The sequence below is a fragment of the Bubalus kerabau genome, chromosome 4, assembly GCF_029407905.1.
Source record: "Bubalus kerabau isolate K-KA32 ecotype Philippines breed swamp buffalo chromosome 4, PCC_UOA_SB_1v2, whole genome shotgun sequence".
In the NCBI taxonomy this organism is placed as follows: Eukaryota; Metazoa; Chordata; class Mammalia; order Artiodactyla; family Bovidae; genus Bubalus; species Bubalus kerabau.
The window spans coordinates 50,292,441-50,313,917 of NC_073627.1; positions in this window are offsets into that span (position 1 = coordinate 50,292,441).

Genomic DNA, 21,477 nt, shown 5'->3' on the forward strand with positions numbered 1-21,477 from the left:
TTTTCTTGCCACCTCTTCTTAATATTTTCTGCTTCTGTTAGTTCCATACCAATTCTATCCTTTATTGTGCCCATCTTTGCATGAAATGTTCCCTTGGTATCTCTAATTTTATTGAAGAGATCTCTAGTCTTTCCCATTCTATTGTTTTCCTCTATTTCTTTGCATTGATCACTGAGGAAGGCTTTCTCATCTCTCCTTGCTTTTCTTTGGAACTCTGCATTCAAATGAGTATATCTTTCCTTTTCTCCTTTGCCTTTCATTTCTCTTCTTTTCTCAGCTATTTGTAAGGCCTCCTCAGACAACCATTTTGCCTTTTTGCATTTCTTTTTCTTGGGGATGGTTTTGATCACTGCCTCCTCTACAATGTCACAAACCTCCATCTATAGTTCTTCAGGCACTCTGTCTATCAGATCTAATACCTTGAATCTATTTGTCACTTCCACTGTATAAGCATAAGGGACTTGATTTAGGCCATACCTGAATGGTCTAGTGGTTTTCCCTACCTTCTTCAATTTAAGTCTGAATTTGACCATAAGGAGTTCATGATCTGTTCCACAGTCAGCTCCCAGTCTTGTTTTTGCTGACTGTATAGAGCTTCTCCATCTTCGGCTGCAAAGAATATAATCAATCTGATTTTGGTTTTGACCATCTGGTGATGTCCATGTGGAGAGTCATCTCTTGTGTTGTTGGAAGGGAGTTGCTGTGGTTGCTATGACCAGTGCGTTCTCTTGGCAAAACTCTGTTAGCCTTTGCCCTGCTTCATTTTGTACTCCAAGGCCAAACTTGCCTGTTACTCCTACTTTTGCACTCCAGTCCCCTATGATGAAAAGGACATCTTTTTTTGGTATTATTTCTAGAAGGTCTTGTAGGTCTTCTTAGAACCATTCAACTTCAGCTTCTTCAGCATTAGTGCTTGGGCACAGGCTTGGATTACTGTGATATTGAATGGTTTGCCTTGGAAACAAACAGAGATCATTCTGTCGTTTTTGAGATTATACCCAAGTAGTGCATTTTAGACTCTTTTGTTGACTATGGGAGCTACTCCGTTTCTTCTAAGGGATTCTTGATGACAGCAGTAGATGTAATGGTCATCTGAATTAAATTCACCCATTCCAGTCGATTTCAGTTCATTGATTCCTAGAATGTAAATGTTCCCTCTTGCCATCTCCTGTTTGACCACTCCCAATTTACCTTGATTCACGGACCTAACATTCCAGGTTCCTATGCAATATTGTTCTTCACAACATCAGACTTGACTTCGATCACCAGTCACATCCACAACTGGGCGTTTTTTTTAGCTTTGGCTCTGTCTCTTCATGCTTTCTGGAGTTATTTCTCCACTGATCTCCAGTAGCTTATTGGGCACCTACTGACCTGGGGTCTTTGTTGGTGATCTGGTGGTTAAGAATCTGCCTTCCAATATGAGGGATATGGGTTCAATTCCTGAACCCATTTCAGGAATTAGTCAGAGAACTAAGGTCCCGCATGTCACTCTGGAGCTTACATGCTTCAACTAGAGAGACGCCCACCAGCTGCAACAAAGACCCAAGAGCCACAACTAAGGCCTGATGGAGCCAAAAGTAAATCAATATCTTTTAGAAAGAAAAAAGTGGCAAGTTTGCAACTTGTAATAGAAACTCCCTCCTTTTCTATCCCTGTATATTTGTACTTATTTACTCTGCTTTATGGGCTTTCCTGCTTTCCTGGTGGCTCAGTGGTAAAGAACCTGCCTGCCAAGCAGGAGATGGGCGTCTGATCCCTGGATCAGGAAGATCCTCTGGAGAAGGAAGTGACAACCCAATCCAGTATTCTTGCCTGGAGAATCCCATGGACAGAGGAGCCTGGCGGAGATAGTCCACGATGTCGCAAAGAGTCAGTCACGACTAAAGCTTAACTTGCCTCCTCATACAGTCTGGCTAACACCCCTTCTTATGCATCAAAGACTTCTCTAATTGTTACCTCCGTTGGGTAGAAGTCTCCCTTGCTACTGAATCTCTCTACTGGTCACGCAACTATGCCTTGACTTCATATTTGCTTTTTTTTTTTGAGATTTTTTTTTAAAAAGATTTTTTGATGTGGACCCTTTTTTAAAGTCTTTATTGAATTTGTTACAATATTGCTTCTGTTTTATGTTTTGGTTTTATGGCCCCAAGGCATGTTGGATCTTAGTTCCCTGACCAGGGATCCACAATGTACCACCTGCATTGGAAGGCAAAATCTTAACCACTGGACCACCAGAGAAGTCCTATGACTCCATATTTCAATCTAGCTGCCATCCACCCCACAGATGAAATCCCGGCTCCCATTGTCTGTCTGTGTTTACTTCTTTACCTCCCGGCCACCGTCCCCTCCCACTTTCCTCTCCTCAAAGTGCATGCCTCCTGCTTCCTTGGGATTGGCTCCAAGCCCCACCTCACCTCACTTTGGGACTCCAATCAAAGTTCCTGTGGTCTACCACACACTGAAGCTTGATGAGGCCAATCGTGTCGTCTACATAGCACTTCCCACGGGGACCCTCTGAGCAGGGCACACGAAATAGAAAGCAGATCTCTGGAGATGGTAGAGTAGCTGAGGGCCTTGTTGGACCCCTGGTCTGGAGGAAGATGCCCAAAGTAGTGACTGACAACTAAATTCTTTTTTTTTTTCTTTTAATAGGTAAAATTAACATTTATCTCAACATTCACATGTTGTCAGTGCAAAAAAAAATTAGTGAGGGATTTTGCCTTCTTTTTTTCACACTAAATCTTTGAAGTCCAGTGTGTATTTTCCATTTATAGTGTATCTCATTCTGGGCTTTAAATTTTCATCAAAAATTCTTGACCTGTGTTTAGATTTCATAAAATGTACAGTTGAAAAAGAAGATTCAAGTACCAAATTTGTTCCAAACATGCTTAAATGTCTCCAATGACTAAGCTGAATATCTGCTTCTAAAAGTAAACTTAAATGACTTAACAGCTGACTAAATAAAGGTAGAACTCTCCTGCTCCTTGATTGCACAAGCCACATTTCAAGTGCTCACTTGCCACGGGTGGCTAATGGCCGCCATATTGGACATCCAAGCCCAGATCCTCAGGGCAGCTCTCAAACCCGTGGTTCTTTTCATGGTAACACATGCTCCAGAGAGGTCGCAAAGGATAGCCTCTTGCCTTTAGGTGTTTGAAATCCAACTGAGGGTAGGGAAACATTTAGAGGAGAAGGAAAATATTTTATTTGGTATATTATTCATGTCAGATACTCCCCGATGTTATTTCCTTATCCTTACAACAACCCCATGAGTTGCGTATGCTGAGCTTCTAACTCTTGATGGAGAAGCATGGAGAGATTGTCAGGGTCATACAGCCAGGATGTGGTAGAACATGCATTTAAATGCAGATTTTAGTGGCTCCAAGATTCCTTCTTTTTCTTATATTATGTGCTGTGCTGTGCTTGCTTAGTCGCTCAGTTGTGTCCAACTGTTTGCAACCCCAGGCTCCTCTGTCCATGGGGATTCTCACTATACTACATTCAAAAATGCAGAATGACTGTGCATGCTAAGTTACTTCACTTGAGTCCGACTCTCTGCGACCCTATGGACTGCAGCCTGTCAGTCTCCCCTGTCAATCTGGAAATTTAATTCCAGCCAACCACTTTGAAAGCTATTGTACTCACCATGCTCCTACAGCGGGAAGCACTCATAGTGTTTGAGGCCTTAGGAATTGACACAGCAGGGTTTCATAACACTTGGTTACTGACTTGCTACAGGATCGGTGCTACCATTTGGGCCACCAAGAGCTTGAAACGTGAAAGTCGCTCAGTTGCATCCAACTCTTTGCGACCCCAAGGACTATATAATCCATGGAATTCTCCAGGCCAGAATACTGGAGTGAATAGCTGTTCCCTTCTCCAGGGGATCTTCCCAACCCAGGGATCGAAACCAGTCTCCCACATTGCAGGTGGATTCTTTCCCAGCTGAGCCACAAAGGAAGCCCAAGAATACTGGAGTGGGTAGCCTATCCCTTCTCCAGGAAATCTACCCAACCCAGGAATCTAACCAAGGTCTCCTACATTGCAGGTGGATTCTTTACCAACTGAGCTATCAGGGAAGCCATCAGAGCTTGAAAGACCTGAAGCAATTATGTAGTCTCAGGGCCAAGATAACCAAACAGTCCCTAACAGAGAGGGTATGGGTACTGGGTCCTCCTGAAACTTTGAGAGATAAAGAGGGAACCTCTGGGACTTCCCTGGCAGTCCAGGGGTTAAGACTCCATGCTTCGAGTGCTTCCACTGCAGGCATTGCTGGTCCATCCCTGGTCTGGGAACTAAGATCCCACATGCTGCATGATGCGGGGAGGGGAGGGAGTGGGAACCTCCAACATTGGGTTGTGAGAAGAGCACCATCTCAGTTGACAGTGGATTGCAATGTCCCTGGAGCCTAAAGCCTACGTGATGCTACCTGGAGAAGCAGCTGCTTGCTGGCTGGTACATTTGGATTTGTGCAATGGAAAGTCACTGGTAGCCCAGAAACCTGTACTTATTTCCAGCTGGTCCAGTTCCAAAATATTTGTCTACCTTACCCTTTTCTCCCCTTCACTGAGCTTCACTTTCTCAACCTCAAGCTGAAATCCCAGGGCTCACAAATACTCCCTCTCCTAGGCCAATAAAATGCACAGTGGGGTCAGGTGGAAAAACTAGGTCCACATTATGGAGAACCTGTGGTAAAAGGAGGCATGAGGATTCTGTACAAGGCAGGAGGAGGGAAAACAGCTATTACACTCAGATGGGGTTTTCCTTTCACCTGAGCATGGCATGAAACTTACTTTACCGAAGGAATTTCTCCTTGTTAGCAGTTCAGGTTATGTGACTCAGGAAGGAATTCTAGAGTTCCATGGAGGTTGGGGGAAATGAGAGGGTGTCAGCGCCAACTCTTAGGTCAAAACTTGAGCCCTGTAGAATTAATATTTGGGTCTAGAATCTGCTGCTGCTAAGTCACTTCAGTCCTTTCCGACTCTGTGTAACCCCATAGACGGCAGCCCACCAGGCTCCCCCGTGCCTGGGATTCTCCAGGCAAGAACACTGGAGTGGGTTGCCATTTCCTCCTCCAATGCATGAAAGTGAAAAGCGAAAGTGAAGTCACTCAGTCATGTCCGACTCTCAGCGACACCATGGACTGCAGCCCACCAGGCTCCTCCGTCCATGGGATTTTCCAGGCAAGAGTACTGGAGTGGGGTGCCATTGCCTTCTCCGGGGTCTAGAATCTGGTGAGTGGCAATATGTAAGGAAAAGGCAGAAACAGTGTCAGGTGGAGGAGAGAGCTTGGGATTTGAAGTCAGAAAGACTTGGGTAATTAAGAAGTTGTGTGAATCTGGAGGAGTGATTATCTCCCCATGTGTGAAATGGAGATAACCCTTGAGAGAGTATTTTTGATCTTGAAAAGGAGTGAAAATAACGTGTGTATGTATATATAAATTATATGTATATGTAATTATATATATATTGGAGCTTCCCAGGTGGCATGGTGTTAAGGAATCTGCCTGCCAATGCAAGAGATGCAGGTTTGATCCCTGGACTGGGAAGATCCCCAGGCATAGGAAATGGCAACCCACTCCATGGGTTGGCCTGGAAAATTCCTGGACAGAGGAGCCTGGCAGGCCCCAGTCAATGAGATTACAAAGAGTCAGACATGACTGATCGGCTGAGCACATACACACAATTATATATATTTAAAATACTGGAACGCATGTATACCTGTGGGGGATTCATGTCAATGTATGGCAAAACCAATACAATATTGTAAAGTAATTAGCCTCCCCCCAAAATAAATAAATAAAATAAAATACATATATGTATCAACGTGTGTTTGTTTATAAAATCTGGCACATAGAAGTGCCTGGTATATACCAGGTCCCTTTCTTCCCACCTCCTTTTCCTCTGTCACTCAAAGTGGCCTCCATTCTTTAGTAGTATTGATAATTAGGCAGAACAAATTATTTCTTTTGGCTCAGAGGACTTATTTGAAAGAACAACATTACTCAACGCTAAACCCAGATCTGATTAATCCAGAAAGGTCAGCTGCCTATCAGGGAGTACACTTGCAGTTACCTGTGTCCTGATCCAGGTTCCATGACGCAGAGCTCAGAGAGAATAAGTATAACTCACAGCCCATTGCTGCCCATGTGCATCGTCCTCAAAGCAGAGTCCGCTCAGCAGCATGATGTGAATGCAGGGGTTCGATCATCCTCCCCACCATCAACACAGAGCTGTAGGGCCTGCCCTTAAAACTCGCAAGGTGATTGGGGCGTCCTGGCAGTGAAACTGTTTACCTCAGACTGGGACTTGAACTGGTGTGCTGGGACTCAAACCCAGCCAAAATCCTGTTTGGCACGTGAACCCGTGTGACCGGTGTAGGGAATATGCTATGCACAGGCCTGTACTATAATTAACAGGACTTCTTTGAAAAATAAGAACGAGTTTCTCATCACCTCCAGTCAAAGGGCTGGGAGCAGTAAAATGTACATCGTGGAAAGACATCTTGAAAACAATTGGTTGAAGTACTGATGTGACTGATAGAAAACCATTAAGCCTTGAGGGAGCTGCTGAGAAATGACATTGAGGACTGTGCATTGTGTATCTTTATCTCTGATCTGAGATTGTAAACAACAGATATCTCTAGAGCACTAACAAGGAAGTAGATGTTAGCAATAAAAGGCATGCAAGGATTAGGATCTGGGCTTTTGCCTGCGAATGGCCTCAGCCCCCTGGTCCCCACTTTTATTTCTGAGTCTTATTTTTCCTTATTCTTCTGTGGCACCACTCCTTCAGGTCGGTTCATTGTTGGGCTGGTTCCAACAGCCAGGACTTGAACCCGGCCAAAATCCTGCTTGGGACTTGAACCCACGTGACTGGGACTCAAACCCAGCCAAAACACTGCCCCATTCCTGGTTTCAGGACCTAAAGAAGCTCAGGTACTTGATGTCTCATTGCAGAATGAATTCAGTGAGAGACAAAGTGATAAGTAAGTAGTTGCTTTATTCAGATTTAGAGAGGAGTACACTCCACAGACAGAGTGTGGGTCATCGCAGAGGGTGAGTGTGGCAGGTTAGTTTTTAGAGGCTGGGTAATTTCATATGCTAATGAGTGGGAGATTACCCCAGCTATTTTTGGAAAGGGGTGGAGATTTCCACCCAAGGAATTGGGCCACTGCCCACTCCTTGGCCTTTTGACAGTGCCTTGGAACTGTCACGGTGCCTCTGGGAGTGTCATTTAGCTTGCTGATTGAGGATCAAGGTCTAACCAAAGTCCACTTGTCTGCCATCTTGGACCCATTTGATTCTAATCGGGGTATGTTGTGTCCTTCAGTCAGTTCAGTTCAGTCACTCAGTCGTTTCTGACTTTTTGCAACCCCATGGGCAGCAGCACGCCAGGCTTCCCTGTCCATCACCAATCCCCAAGCTTGCCCAAACTCATGTCCATTGAGTCAGTGATGCCATCCAACCAACTCAGCCTCTGTCATCCCTTCTCCTCCCACCTTCAATCTTTCCCAGAATCAGGGTCTTTTCCAATGAGTCAGTTCTTGGTATCAGGTGGCCAAAATATTGGAGTTTCAGCTTCAGCATCAGTTCTACCAATGAATAGTCAGGACTGATTTCCTTTAGTATGACAATTTGATCTCTTTGAAGTCCAAAGGATTCTCAAGAGTCTTCTCCAACACTACAGTTCAAAAGCGTCAATTCTTCTGTGCTCAGCCTTCTTTATGGTTCAATTCTCACATCCATACATGACTACCGGAAAAACCATAGCTTTGACTAGACAGACCTTTGCCAGCAAAGCAATGTCTCTGCTTTTTAGTATGCTGTCTAGGTTTGTCATAACTTTTCTTCCTAGGAGCAAGCATCTTTTAATTTCATGGCTGCAGTCACCATCTGCAGTGATTTTGGAGCCCAGAAAAATAAAGTCTGACACTGTTTCCACTGTTTCCCCATCTATTTGCCATGAAGTGATGGGACCAGATGCCATGATCTTTGTTTTTGAATGTTGAGTTTTAAGCTAACTTTTTCACTCTCCTCTTTCACTTTCATCAAGAGGCTCTTTAGTTCTTCTTCGCTTTCTGCCTTAAGGGTGGTGTCATCTGCGTATCTGAGGTTATTGATATTTCTCCCAGCAATCTTGATTCCAACTTGTGCTTCATCCAGCCTGGCATTTCACATGAAGAAGTCTGCATATAAGTTAAATAAGCAGGGTGACCGTATACAGCCTTGACCTACTCCTTTCCCAATTTGGAATCAGTTTCTTGCTCCATGTCCAGTTCTAAGTGTCACTTCTTGCCCTGCATACAGATTTTTCAGAAGGCAGGTAAGGTGGGCTGGTATTCCCATCTCTTTCAGAATTTTCCACATATTGTTGTGATCCACATAGTCAAAGGCCTTGGCATAGTCAATAAAGCAGAAGTTGATGTTTTCCGGAAACTCTCTTGCTTTTTCTATGATCCAACAAATGTTGGCAATTTGATCTCTGGTTCCTCTGCCTTTTCTAAATCCAGCTTGAACATCTGGAAGTTCTTGGTTTATGTACTGTTGAAACCTGGCTTTGAGAATTTCTAGCCTATGAGATGTGTGCAATTGTGCAGTAGTTTGAACATTCTTTGGCACTGCCTTTTTTTGGGATTGGAAGAAAAACTGACCTTTTCCAGCCCTGTGGCCACTGCTGAATTTTCCAAATTTGCTGGCATATTGAGTGCAGCACTTTCACAGCATCATCTTTCAGGATTTGAAATAGCACAACTGGAATTCCATCACCTCCACTAGCTTTGTTCATAGTGATGCTTTCTAAGGCCCACTTGACTTCGCATTCCAGGATGATTGGCTCTAGGTGAATGATCACACTATCGTGGCTCTCTGAGTCATGAAGATCTTTTTTGTATAGTTCTTCTGTGTTTTCTTGCCACCTCTTCTTAATATTTTCTGCTTCTGTTAGTTCCATACCAATTCTATCCTTTATTGTGCCCATCTTTGCATGAAATGTTCCCTTGGTATCTCTAATTTTATTGAAGAGATCTCTAGTCTTTCCCATTCTATTGTTTTCCTCTATTTCTTTGCATTGATCACTGAGGAAGGCTTTCTCATCTCTCCTTGCTTTTCTTTGGAACTCTGCATTCAAATGAGTATATCTTTCCTTTTCTCCTTTGCCTTTCATTTCTCTTCTTTTCTCAGCTATTTGTAAGGCCTCCTCAGACAACCATTTTGCCTTTTTGCATTTCTTTTTCTTGGGGATGGTTTTGATCACTGCCTCCTCTACAATGTCACAAACCTCCATCTATAGTTCTTCAGGCACTCTGTCTATCAGATCTAATACCTTGAATCTATTTGTCACTTCCACTGTATAAGCATAAGGGACTTGATTTAGGCCATACCTGAATGGTCTAGTGGTTTTCCCTACCTTCTTCAATTTAAGTCTGAATTTGACCATAAGGAGTTCATGATCTGTTCCACAGTCAGCTCCCAGTCTTGTTTTTGCTGACTGTATAGAGCTTCTCCATCTTCGGCTGCAAAGAATATAATCAATCTGATTTTGGTTTTGACCATCTGGTGATGTCCATGTGGAGAGTCATCTCTTGTGTTGTTGGAAGGGAGTTGCTGTGGTTGCTATGACCAGTGCGTTCTCTTGGCAAAACTCTGTTAGCCTTTGCCCTGCTTCATTTTGTACTCCAAGGCCAAACTTGCCTGTTACTCCTACTTTTGCACTCCAGTCCCCTATGATGAAAAGGACATCTTTTTTTGGTATTATTTCTAGAAGGTCTTGTAGGTCTTCTTAGAACCATTCAACTTCAGCTTCTTCAGCATTAGTGCTTGGGCACAGGCTTGGATTACTGTGATATTGAATGGTTTGCCTTGGAAACAAACAGAGATCATTCTGTCGTTTTTGAGATTATACCCAAGTAGTGCATTTTAGACTCTTTTGTTGACTATGGGAGCTACTCCGTTTCTTCTAAGGGATTCTTGATGACAGCAGTAGATGTAATGGTCATCTGAATTAAATTCACCCATTCCAGTCGATTTCAGTTCATTGATTCCTAGAATGTAAATGTTCCCTCTTGCCATCTCCTGTTTGACCACTCCCAATTTACCTTGATTCACGGACCTAACATTCCAGGTTCCTATGCAATATTGTTCTTCACAACATCAGACTTGACTTCGATCACCAGTCACATCCACAACTGGGCGTTTTTTTTAGCTTTGGCTCTGTCTCTTCATGCTTTCTGGAGTTATTTCTCCACTGATCTCCAGTAGCTTATTGGGCACCTACTGACCTGGGGTCTTTGTTGGTGATCTGGTGGTTAAGAATCTGCCTTCCAATATGAGGGATATGGGTTCAATTCCTGAACCCATTTCAGGAATTAGTCAGAGAACTAAGGTCCCGCATGTCACTCTGGAGCTTACATGCTTCAACTAGAGAGACGCCCACCAGCTGCAACAAAGACCCAAGAGCCACAACTAAGGCCTGATGGAGCCAAAAGTAAATCAATATCTTTTAGAAAGAAAAAAGTGGCAAGTTTGCAACTTGTAATAGAAACTCCCTCCTTTTCTATCCCTGTATATTTGTACTTATTTACTCTGCTTTATGGGCTTTCCTGCTTTCCTGGTGGCTCAGTGGTAAAGAACCTGCCTGCCAAGCAGGAGATGGGCGTCTGATCCCTGGATCAGGAAGATCCTCTGGAGAAGGAAGTGACAACCCAATCCAGTATTCTTGCCTGGAGAATCCCATGGACAGAGGAGCCTGGCGGAGATAGTCCACGATGTCGCAAAGAGTCAGTCACGACTAAAGCTTAACTTGCCTCCTCATACAGTCTGGCTAACACCCCTTCTTATGCATCAAAGACTTCTCTAATTGTTACCTCCGTTGGGTAGAAGTCTCCCTTGCTACTGAATCTCTCTACTGGTCACGCAACTATGCCTTGACTTCATATTTGCTTTTTTTTTTTGAGATTTTTTTTTAAAAAGATTTTTTGATGTGGACCCTTTTTTAAAGTCTTTATTGAATTTGTTACAATATTGCTTCTGTTTTATGTTTTGGTTTTATGGCCCCAAGGCATGTTGGATCTTAGTTCCCTGACCAGGGATCCACAATGTACCACCTGCATTGGAAGGCAAAATCTTAACCACTGGACCACCAGAGAAGTCCTATGACTCCATATTTCAATCTAGCTGCCATCCACCCCACAGATGAAATCCCGGCTCCCATTGTCTGTCTGTGTTTACTTCTTTACCTCCCGGCCACCGTCCCCTCCCACTTTCCTCTCCTCAAAGTGCATGCCTCCTGCTTCCTTGGGATTGGCTCCAAGCCCCACCTCACCTCACTTTGGGACTCCAATCAAAGTTCCTGTGGTCTACCACACACTGAAGCTTGATGAGGCCAATCGTGTCGTCTACATAGCACTTCCCACGGGGACCCTCTGAGCAGGGCACACGAAATAGAAAGCAGATCTCTGGAGATGGTAGAGTAGCTGAGGGCCTTGTTGGACCCCTGGTCTGGAGGAAGATGCCCAAAGTAGTGACTGACAACTAAATTCTTTTTTTTTTTCTTTTAATAGGTAAAATTAACATTTATCTCAACATTCACATGTTGTCAGTGCAAAAAAAAATTAGTGAGGGATTTTGCCTTCTTTTTTTCACACTAAATCTTTGAAGTCCAGTGTGTATTTTCCATTTATAGTGTATCTCATTCTGGGCTTTAAATTTTCATCAAAAATTCTTGACCTGTGTTTAGATTTCATAAAATGTACAGTTGAAAAAGAAGATTCAAGTACCAAATTTGTTCCAAACATGCTTAAATGTCTCCAATGACTAAGCTGAATATCTGCTTCTAAAAGTAAACTTAAATGACTTAACAGCTGACTAAATAAAGGTAGAACTCTCCTGCTCCTTGATTGCACAAGCCACATTTCAAGTGCTCACTTGCCACGGGTGGCTAATGGCCGCCATATTGGACATCCAAGCCCAGATCCTCAGGGCAGCTCTCAAACCCGTGGTTCTTTTCATGGTAACACATGCTCCAGAGAGGTCGCAAAGGATAGCCTCTTGCCTTTAGGTGTTTGAAATCCAACTGAGGGTAGGGAAACATTTAGAGGAGAAGGAAAATATTTTATTTGGTATATTATTCATGTCAGATACTCCCCGATGTTATTTCCTTATCCTTACAACAACCCCATGAGTTGCGTATGCTGAGCTTCTAACTCTTGATGGAGAAGCATGGAGAGATTGTCAGGGTCATACAGCCAGGATGTGGTAGAACATGCATTTAAATGCAGATTTTAGTGGCTCCAAGATTCCTTCTTTTTCTTATATTATGTGCTGTGCTGTGCTTGCTTAGTCGCTCAGTTGTGTCCAACTGTTTGCAACCCCAGGCTCCTCTGTCCATGGGGATTCTCACTATACTACATTCAAAAATGCAGAATGACTGTGCATGCTAAGTTACTTCACTTGAGTCCGACTCTCTGCGACCCTATGGACTGCAGCCTGTCAGTCTCCCCTGTCAATCTGGAAATTTAATTCCAGCCAACCACTTTGAAAGCTATTGTACTCACCATGCTCCTACAGCGGGAAGCACTCATAGTGTTTGAGGCCTTAGGAATTGACACAGCAGGGTTTCATAACACTTGGTTACTGACTTGCTACAGGATCGGTGCTACCATTTGGGCCACCAAGAGCTTGAAACGTGAAAGTCGCTCAGTTGCATCCAACTCTTTGCGACCCCAAGGACTATATAATCCATGGAATTCTCCAGGCCAGAATACTGGAGTGAATAGCTGTTCCCTTCTCCAGGGGATCTTCCCAACCCAGGGATCGAAACCAGTCTCCCACATTGCAGGTGGATTCTTTCCCAGCTGAGCCACAAAGGAAGCCCAAGAATACTGGAGTGGGTAGCCTATCCCTTCTCCAGGAAATCTACCCAACCCAGGAATCTAACCAAGGTCTCCTACATTGCAGGTGGATTCTTTACCAACTGAGCTATCAGGGAAGCCATCAGAGCTTGAAAGACCTGAAGCAATTATGTAGTCTCAGGGCCAAGATAACCAAACAGTCCCTAACAGAGAGGGTATGGGTACTGGGTCCTCCTGAAACTTTGAGAGATAAAGAGGGAACCTCTGGGACTTCCCTGGCAGTCCAGGGGTTAAGACTCCATGCTTCGAGTGCTTCCACTGCAGGCATTGCTGGTCCATCCCTGGTCTGGGAACTAAGATCCCACATGCTGCATGATGCGGGGAGGGGAGGGAGTGGGAACCTCCAACATTGGGTTGTGAGAAGAGCACCATCTCAGTTGACAGTGGATTGCAATGTCCCTGGAGCCTAAAGCCTACGTGATGCTACCTGGAGAAGCAGCTGCTTGCTGGCTGGTACATTTGGATTTGTGCAATGGAAAGTCACTGGTAGCCCAGAAACCTGTACTTATTTCCAGCTGGTCCAGTTCCAAAATATTTGTCTACCTTACCCTTTTCTCCCCTTCACTGAGCTTCACTTTCTCAACCTCAAGCTGAAATCCCAGGGCTCACAAATACTCCCTCTCCTAGGCCAATAAAATGCACAGTGGGGTCAGGTGGAAAAACTAGGTCCACGTTATGGAGAACCTGTGGTAGAAGGAGGCATGAGGATTCTGTACAAGGCAGGAGGAGGGAAAACAGCTATTACACTCAGATGGGGTTTTCCTTTCACCTGAGCATGGCATGAAACTTACTTTACCGAAGGAATTTCTCCTTGTTAGCAGTTCAGGTTATGTGACTCAGGAAGGAATTCTAGAGTTCCATGGAGGTTGGGGGAAATGAGAGGGTGTCAGCGCCAACTCTTAGGTCAAAACTTGAGCCCTGTAGAATTAATATTTGGGTCTAGAATCTGCTGCTGCTAAGTCACTTCAGTCCTTTCCGACTCTGTGTAACCCCATAGACGGCAGCCCACCAGGCTCCCCCGTGCCTGGGATTCTCCAGGCAAGAACACTGGAGTGGGTTGCCATTTCCTCCTCCAATGCATGAAAGTGAAAAGCGAAAGTGAAGTCACTCAGTCATGTCCGACTCTCAGCGACACCATGGACTGCAGCCCACCAGGCTCCTCCGTCCATGGGATTTTCCAGGCAAGAGTACTGGAGTGGGGTGCCATTGCCTTCTCCGGGGTCTAGAATCTGGTGAGTGGCAATATGTAAGGAAAAGGCAGAAACAGTGTCAGGTGGAGGAGAGAGCTTGGGATTTGAAGTCAGAAAGACTTGGGTAATTAAGAAGTTGTGTGAATCTGGAGGAGTGATTATCTCCCCATGTGTGAAATGGAGATAACCCTTGAGAGAGTATTTTTGATCTTGAAAAGGAGTGAAAATAACGTGTGTATGTATATATAAATTATATGTATATGTAATTATATATATATTGGAGCTTCCCAGGTGGCATGGTGTTAAGGAATCTGCCTGCCAATGCAAGAGATGCAGGTTTGATCCCTGGACTGGGAAGATCCCCAGGCATAGGAAATGGCAACCCACTCCAGTATTCTTGCCTGGAAAATTCCATGGACAGAGGAGCCTGGCAGGCCCCAGTCAATGAGATTACAAAGAGTCAGACATGACTGATCGGCTGAGCACATACACACAATTATATATATTTAAAATACTGGAACGCATGTATACCTGTGGGGGATTCATGTCAATGTATGGCAAAACCAATACAATATTGTAAAGTAATTAGCCTCCCCCCAAAATAAATAAATAAAATAAAATACATATATGTATCAACGTGTGTTTGTTTATAAAATCTGGCACATAGAAGTGCCTGGTATATACCAGGTCCCTTTCTTCCCACCTCCTTTTCCTCTGTCACTCAAAGTGGCCTCCATTCTTTAGTAGTATTGATAATTAGGCAGAACAAATTATTTCTTTTGGCTCAGAGGACTTATTTGAAAGAACAACATTACTCAACGCTAAACCCAGATCTGATTAATCCAGAAAGGTCAGCTGCCTATCAGGGAGTACACTTGCAGTTACCTGTGTCCTGATCCAGGTTCCATGACGCAGAGCTCAGAGAGAATAAGTATAACTCACAGCCCATTGCTGCCCATGTGCATCGTCCTCAAAGCAGAGTCCGCTCAGCAGCATGATGTGAATGCAGGGGTTCGATCATCCTCCCCACCATCAACACAGAGCTGTAGGGCCTGCCCTTAAAACTCGCAAGGTGATTGGGGCGTCCTGGCAGTGAAACTGTTTACCTCAGACTGGGACTTGAACTGGTGTGCTGGGACTCAAACCCAGCCAAAATCCTGTTTGGCACGTGAACCCGTGTGACCGGTGTAGGGAATATGCTATGCACAGGCCTGTACTATAATTAACAGGACTTCTTTGAAAAATAAGAACGAGTTTCTCATCACCTCCAGTCAAAGGGCTGGGAGCAGTAAAATGTACATCGTGGAAAGACATCTTGAAAACAATTGGTTGAAGTACTGATGTGACTGATAGAAAACCATTAAGCCTTGAGGGAGCTGCTGAGAAATGACATTGAGGACTGTGCATTGTGTATCTTTATCTCTGATCTGAGATTGTAAACAACAGATATCTCTAGAGCACTAACAAGGAAGTAGATGTTAGCAATAAAAGGCATGCAAGGATTAGGATCTGGGCTTTTGCCTGCGAATGGCCTCAGCCCCCTGGTCCCCACTTTTATTTCTGAGTCTTATTTTTCCTTATTCTTCTGTGGCACCGCTCCTTCAGGTCGGTTCATTGTTGGGCTGGTTCCAACAGCCAGGACTTGAACCCGGCCAAAATCCTGCTTGGGACTTGAACCCACGTGACTGGGACTCAAACCCAGCCAAAACACTGCCCCATTCCTTGTTTCAGGACCTAAAGAAGCTCAGGTACTTGATGTCTCATTGCAGAATGAATTCAGTGAGAGACAAAGTGATAAGTAAGTAGTTGCTTTATTCAGATTTAGAGAGGAGCACACTCCACAGACAGAGTGTGGGTCATTGCAGAGGGTGAGTGTGGCAGGTTAGTTTTTAGAGGCTGGGTAATTTCATATGCTAATGAGTGGGAGATTACCCCAGCTGTTTTTGGGAAGGGGTGGAGATTTCCACCCAAGGAATTGGGCCACTGCCCACTCCTTGGCCTTTTGACAGTGCCTTGGAACTGTCACGGTGCCTCTGGGAGTGTCATTTAGCTTGCTGATTGAGGATCAAGGTCTAACCAAAGTCCACTTGTCTGCCATCTTGGACCCATTTGATTCTAATCGGTGTATGTTGTGCCCTTCAGTCAGTTCAGTTCAGTCACTCAGTCGTTTCTGACTTTTTGCAACCCCATGGGCAGCAGCACGCCAGGCTTTCCTGTCCATCACCAATCCCCAAGCTTGCCCAAACTCATGTCCATTGAGTCAGTGATGCCATCCAACCAACTCAGCCTCTGTCATCCCTTCTCCTCCCGCCTTCAATCTTTCCCAGAATCAGGGTCTTTTCCAATGAGTCAGTTCTTGGCATCAGGTGGCCAAAATATTGGAGTTTCAGCTTCAGCATCAGTTCTACCAATGAATAGTCAGGACTATTTCCTTTAGGATTGACAATTTGATCTCTTTGAAGTCCAAAGGATTCTCAAGAGTCTTCTCCAACACTACAGTTCAAAAGCGTCAATTCTTCTGTGCTCAGCCTTCTTTATGGTTCAATTCTCACATCCATACATGACTACCAGAAAAACCATAGCTTTGACTAGACAGACCTTTGCCAGCAAAGCAATGTCTCTGCTTTTTAGTATGCTGTCTAGGTTTGTCATAACTTTTCTTCCTAGGAGCAAGCATCTTTTAATTTCATGGCTGCAGTCACCATCTGCAGTGATTTTGGAGCCCCAAAAAATAAAGTCTGACACTGTTTCCACTGTTTCCCCATCTATTTGCCATGAAGTGATGGGACCAGATGCCATGATCTTTGTTTTTGAATGTTGAGTTTTAAGCTAACTTTTTCACTCTCCTCTTTCACTTTCATCAAGAGGCTCTTTAGTTCTTCTTCGCTTTCTGCCTTAAGGGTGGTGTCATCTGCGTATCTGAGGTTATTGATATTTCTCCCAGCAATCTTGATTCCAACTTGTGCTTCATCCAGCCTGGCATTTCACATGAAGAAGTCTGCATATAAGTTAAATAAGCAGGGTGACCGTATACAGCCTTGACCTACTCCTTTCCCAATTTGGAATCAGTTTCTTGCTCCATGTCCAGTTCTAAGTGTCACTTCTTGCCCTGCATACAGATTTTTCAGAAGGCAGGTAAGGTGGGCTGGTATTCCCATCTCTTTCAGAATTTTCCACATATTGTTGTGATCCACATAGTCAAAGGCCTTGGTGTAGTCAATAAAGCAGAAGTTGATGTTTTCTGGAAACTCTCTTGCTTTTTCTATGATACAAAGAATGTTGGCAGTTTGATCTCTGGTTCCTCTGCCTTTTCTAAAACCAGGTTGAACATCTGGAAGTCCTTGGTTTATGTACTGTTGAAACCTGGCTTTGAGAATTTCTAGCCTATGAGATGTGTGCAATTGTGCAGTAGTTTGAACATTCTTTGGCACTGCCTTTTTTTGGGATTGGAATAAAAACTGACCTTTTCCAGTCCTGTGGCCACTGCTGAGCTTTCAAAATTTGCTGGCATATTGAGTGCAGCACGTTAACACCGTTGTCTTTCAGGATTTGAAATAGCACAACTGGAATTCCATCACCTCCACTAGCTTTGTTCGTAGTGATGCTTCCTAAGGCCCACTTGACTTCGCATTCCAGGATGACTGGCTCTAGGTGAGTGATCACACCATCGTGGCTCTCTGAGTCATGAAGATCTTTTTTGTATAGTTCTTCTCTTCTGTGTATTCTTGCCACCTCTTCTTAATATTTTCTGCTTCTGTTAGTTCCATACCAATTCTGTCCTCTGTTGTGCCCATCTTTGCATGAAATGTTCCCTTGGTATATCTAGTTTTCTTGAAGAGATCTCTAGTCTTTTCCACTCAACTGTTTTCCTCTATTTCTTTGCACTGATCACTGGGAAAGGCTTTCTTATCTTTTCTTGCTATTCTTTAGAACTCTGCATTCAAATGGGTATATCTTTCCTTTTCTCCTTTGCTTTTCTCTTCTCTTCACAGATATATGTAAGACCTCCTCAGACAGCCATTTTGCTTTTTTGCATTTCTTTTTCCTGAGGATGGCCTTTATCCCTGTCTCCTGTACAATGTCACGAACCTCCATCCATAGTTTATCAGGCACCCTGTCTATCAGATCTAGTCCCTTAAATCTATTTGTCACTTCCACTGTATAATCATAAGGGATTTGATTTAGGTCATACCTGAATGGTTGAGTGGTTTTCCCCCACTTTCTTCAATTTAAGTCTGAATCTGGCAATAAGGAGTTCATAATCTGAGCCACAGTCGGCTCCTGGTCTTGTTTTTGCTGACTGTATAGAGCTTCTCCATCTTTGGCTGCAAAGAATATAATCAATCTGATTTTGGTATTGACCATCTGGTGATGTCCATGTGTAGACTTGTCTCTTGTGTTGTTAGAAGGGAGTGTTTCTTATGACCAGTATGTTCTCTTGGCAAAACTCTGTTAGCCTTTGCCCTGCTTCATTTTGTACTCCAAGGCCAAACATGCCTTTTACTCCTACTTTTGCACTCCAGTCCCCTATGGTGAAAAGGACATCTTTTTTTGGTATTATTTCTAGAAGGTCTTGTAGGTCTTCTTAGAACCATTCAACTTCAGCTTCTTTGGCATTAGTGCTTGGGGCAGAGACTTGGATCACTGTGATATTGAATGGTTTGCCTTGGAAACAAACAGAGATCATTCTGTTGTTTTTGAGATTATACCCAAGTAGTGCATTTTAGACTCTTTTGTTGACTATGGGAGCTACTCCGTTTCTTCTAAGGGATTCTTGACGACAGCAGTAGATGTAATGGTCATCTGAATTAAATTCACCCATTCCAGTCGATTTCAGTTCATTGATTCCTAGAATGTAAATGTTCCCTCTTGCCATCTCCTGTTTGACCACTCCCAATTTACCTTGATTCATGGACCTAACATTCCAGGTTCCTATGCAATATTGTTCTTCACAACATCAGACTTTACTTCAATCACCAGTCACATCCACAACTGGGCGTTTTTTTTAGCTTTGGCTCTGTCTCTTCATGCTTTCTGGAGTTATTTCTCCACTGATCTGCAGACCTGGGGAGTTCATCTTTCAGTGTCGTATCTTTTTGCCTTTTCATACTGTTATGTCCTTGGGCTGGGTCATTCTTTCAAAAGTCGTTCCATGCCCCTTTCCCTCCTGTTACAGCAGCAACTACCTATTACCATCAGGAGGAGGAAGTCAGGGACCCAGGACAAAGGCAAGAAGGGAAAAGGAGTGGGAAAATCAAGGGGCACATGGTATAGGAAGAAAAAGTGCTGGGGGACATCTCAAGTGCCACCTCTGCATCTGCTCACACACTTGCCCTCCAAATGCACTCCTCACCCTTCCCACAAGCCTCCTTTACTGCTGCACATATCTGTATTCACCAAGCTGTTTTGCTGGGCACATAATGAGTGCCCAATAATACCAATAACACGGAGTTCCTTTCGTTTAAAGGAGAAGTATCCTTTAAAAGGAAAAGCTGCTGAGGACTTCCCTGGTGGTCCAGTGGTTAAGATGCCATGCTTCCAGTACAGGGGACCCAGGTTCAATCCTTGATCAGGTACTAAGATCCCACATACCATGAGGCCAAAATTTAAAAAATAAATGAAAAAATAAACAGAAAGGCTCTCATACCTGTGGAGGTTTAAACTAGCAACCTTCTTAGAGATGAGGAATCGTGAGCCATAGAGAGGGCATGACTTCATCCGAGGTCATACGGTGGTGATTCTGACAGTTAAGCCTGGATTCCTTGAGTTACGAGCAAGATTCCTTTTTAAAATAAAACTCTCTTGAATCCTTGAAAACAGCAACATTTAATGGGTGTTTGCTATCTTCCAGGCACTGTTCCGAATATAATTATTCAATTGAATTCTCACTCCAACAGTGTAGGGTAGGTACTATTCTTAAGCTAATAATTGCAGAACACAGGGAAAAACAGATCTGGTATGTGGAGCAGTCATCGCTGATAAGAAGCCGCTGTTGTTGCTGATCATAATGTTACGAAAACTCTTACGGGGAGCGGGAACTCTTTGGGTGGGGACAAATCCTTCCAGACACTGGCAAGGCTCTTGAGCATCTTTTGTAAAAATGATGATTGTTTGTGACTTAACTGACCCTCCTCTAGCTAATGACTCTTTAGACAGAAATTGGTCACCTGCTAAGCTTCCTGACCTCCATACCAGAATCATGAACTCAGAGATAGTCACTGAGCTGACAGTAATACCAGCTTAAGCCCTGGAGTCTCTTCATGATTCAATCTATAATTTCCAGCAGAATAAAATATGGAAAGATCCTGATTCCTCTTTCTTTAGTGGTATTTCCTTAATGAACTGATACACTTTGGCCTGAGTTGTCTGCAGGTGCCCTAATATAGGAAATAGAAAGGCATACATTCTCTTTCGCAGAAATTAATAATAGTAGCTGCCAGTTCTGAGGACTGTATACATATAAATCCATATACATCAGTCTGTCCAACAACCCTATGAGGAGTTGTTGCCTATGCCTGCTTATCAGATGAGGAAGCAAAACCCAGAAAAGGAAGGCAATTTTCCCAAGGTCACACAGCTCGCAAGTAGTGGAGCCAGATGTAAATTGGATCAGTCATACTCTAGAGTCCTCTTTCTTACCTACAGTACTGTATAAGCATTGGTCTTATTTTCACAACCTCGGAATGACTGAGTGAAGAGCCAGGAATAAGGGCCATCTGTTGTTCCTTAACTCCTAAAATCAAAGTTACAGTTTTAGGTGGATGAACCCTCCCTTTGATCTGACTGTGTGCTCAGAATCTTCTCTAGCTCAGAGCTGTTGTGCTCTGCTAATGAAAGCTTGACAATTAGTGCCCGCTAGGTGAAGTAGAATTCTGTATCCTCAAAAGCTCATTTATCTGTGCCGCATAGAGGAAATTTTCTAAGAATTTGGACTTAACCTGATGGTAATGAGTTCTAGAGAAGAGCGCTGTCTTTGGAGTTTAAGCTTGGTTCTGCATTGAAATGCTGTTTGGGGGATGTTAATAAACCTCTCCGGGACTTAGTTTGCTCATCTGTAAAATGGCAATAATCCTATCTGTATTGGAAACCATATTGTGTGTCTTCCTAATTATAATGTCTCCCTGAATCCCCCTCCAATACACACACACACACACACACACACACACACTCACTCACACACACAAACACACACAGAGCCTTCAGCAGCTTTGTTTGTGTTGTTAGTTTGAGGGGATGGAGGTGACACCTGACTCAAACCAGGGCAAGGAAATTCTCTCCCCTTGCACTTTAGATTTGGGATTGGGAAAAATCTAGCACTTTCTGGACTCATCTTGAACTCGAGGGCTCAGAGGAGGTCATATTCCCCCTACCATA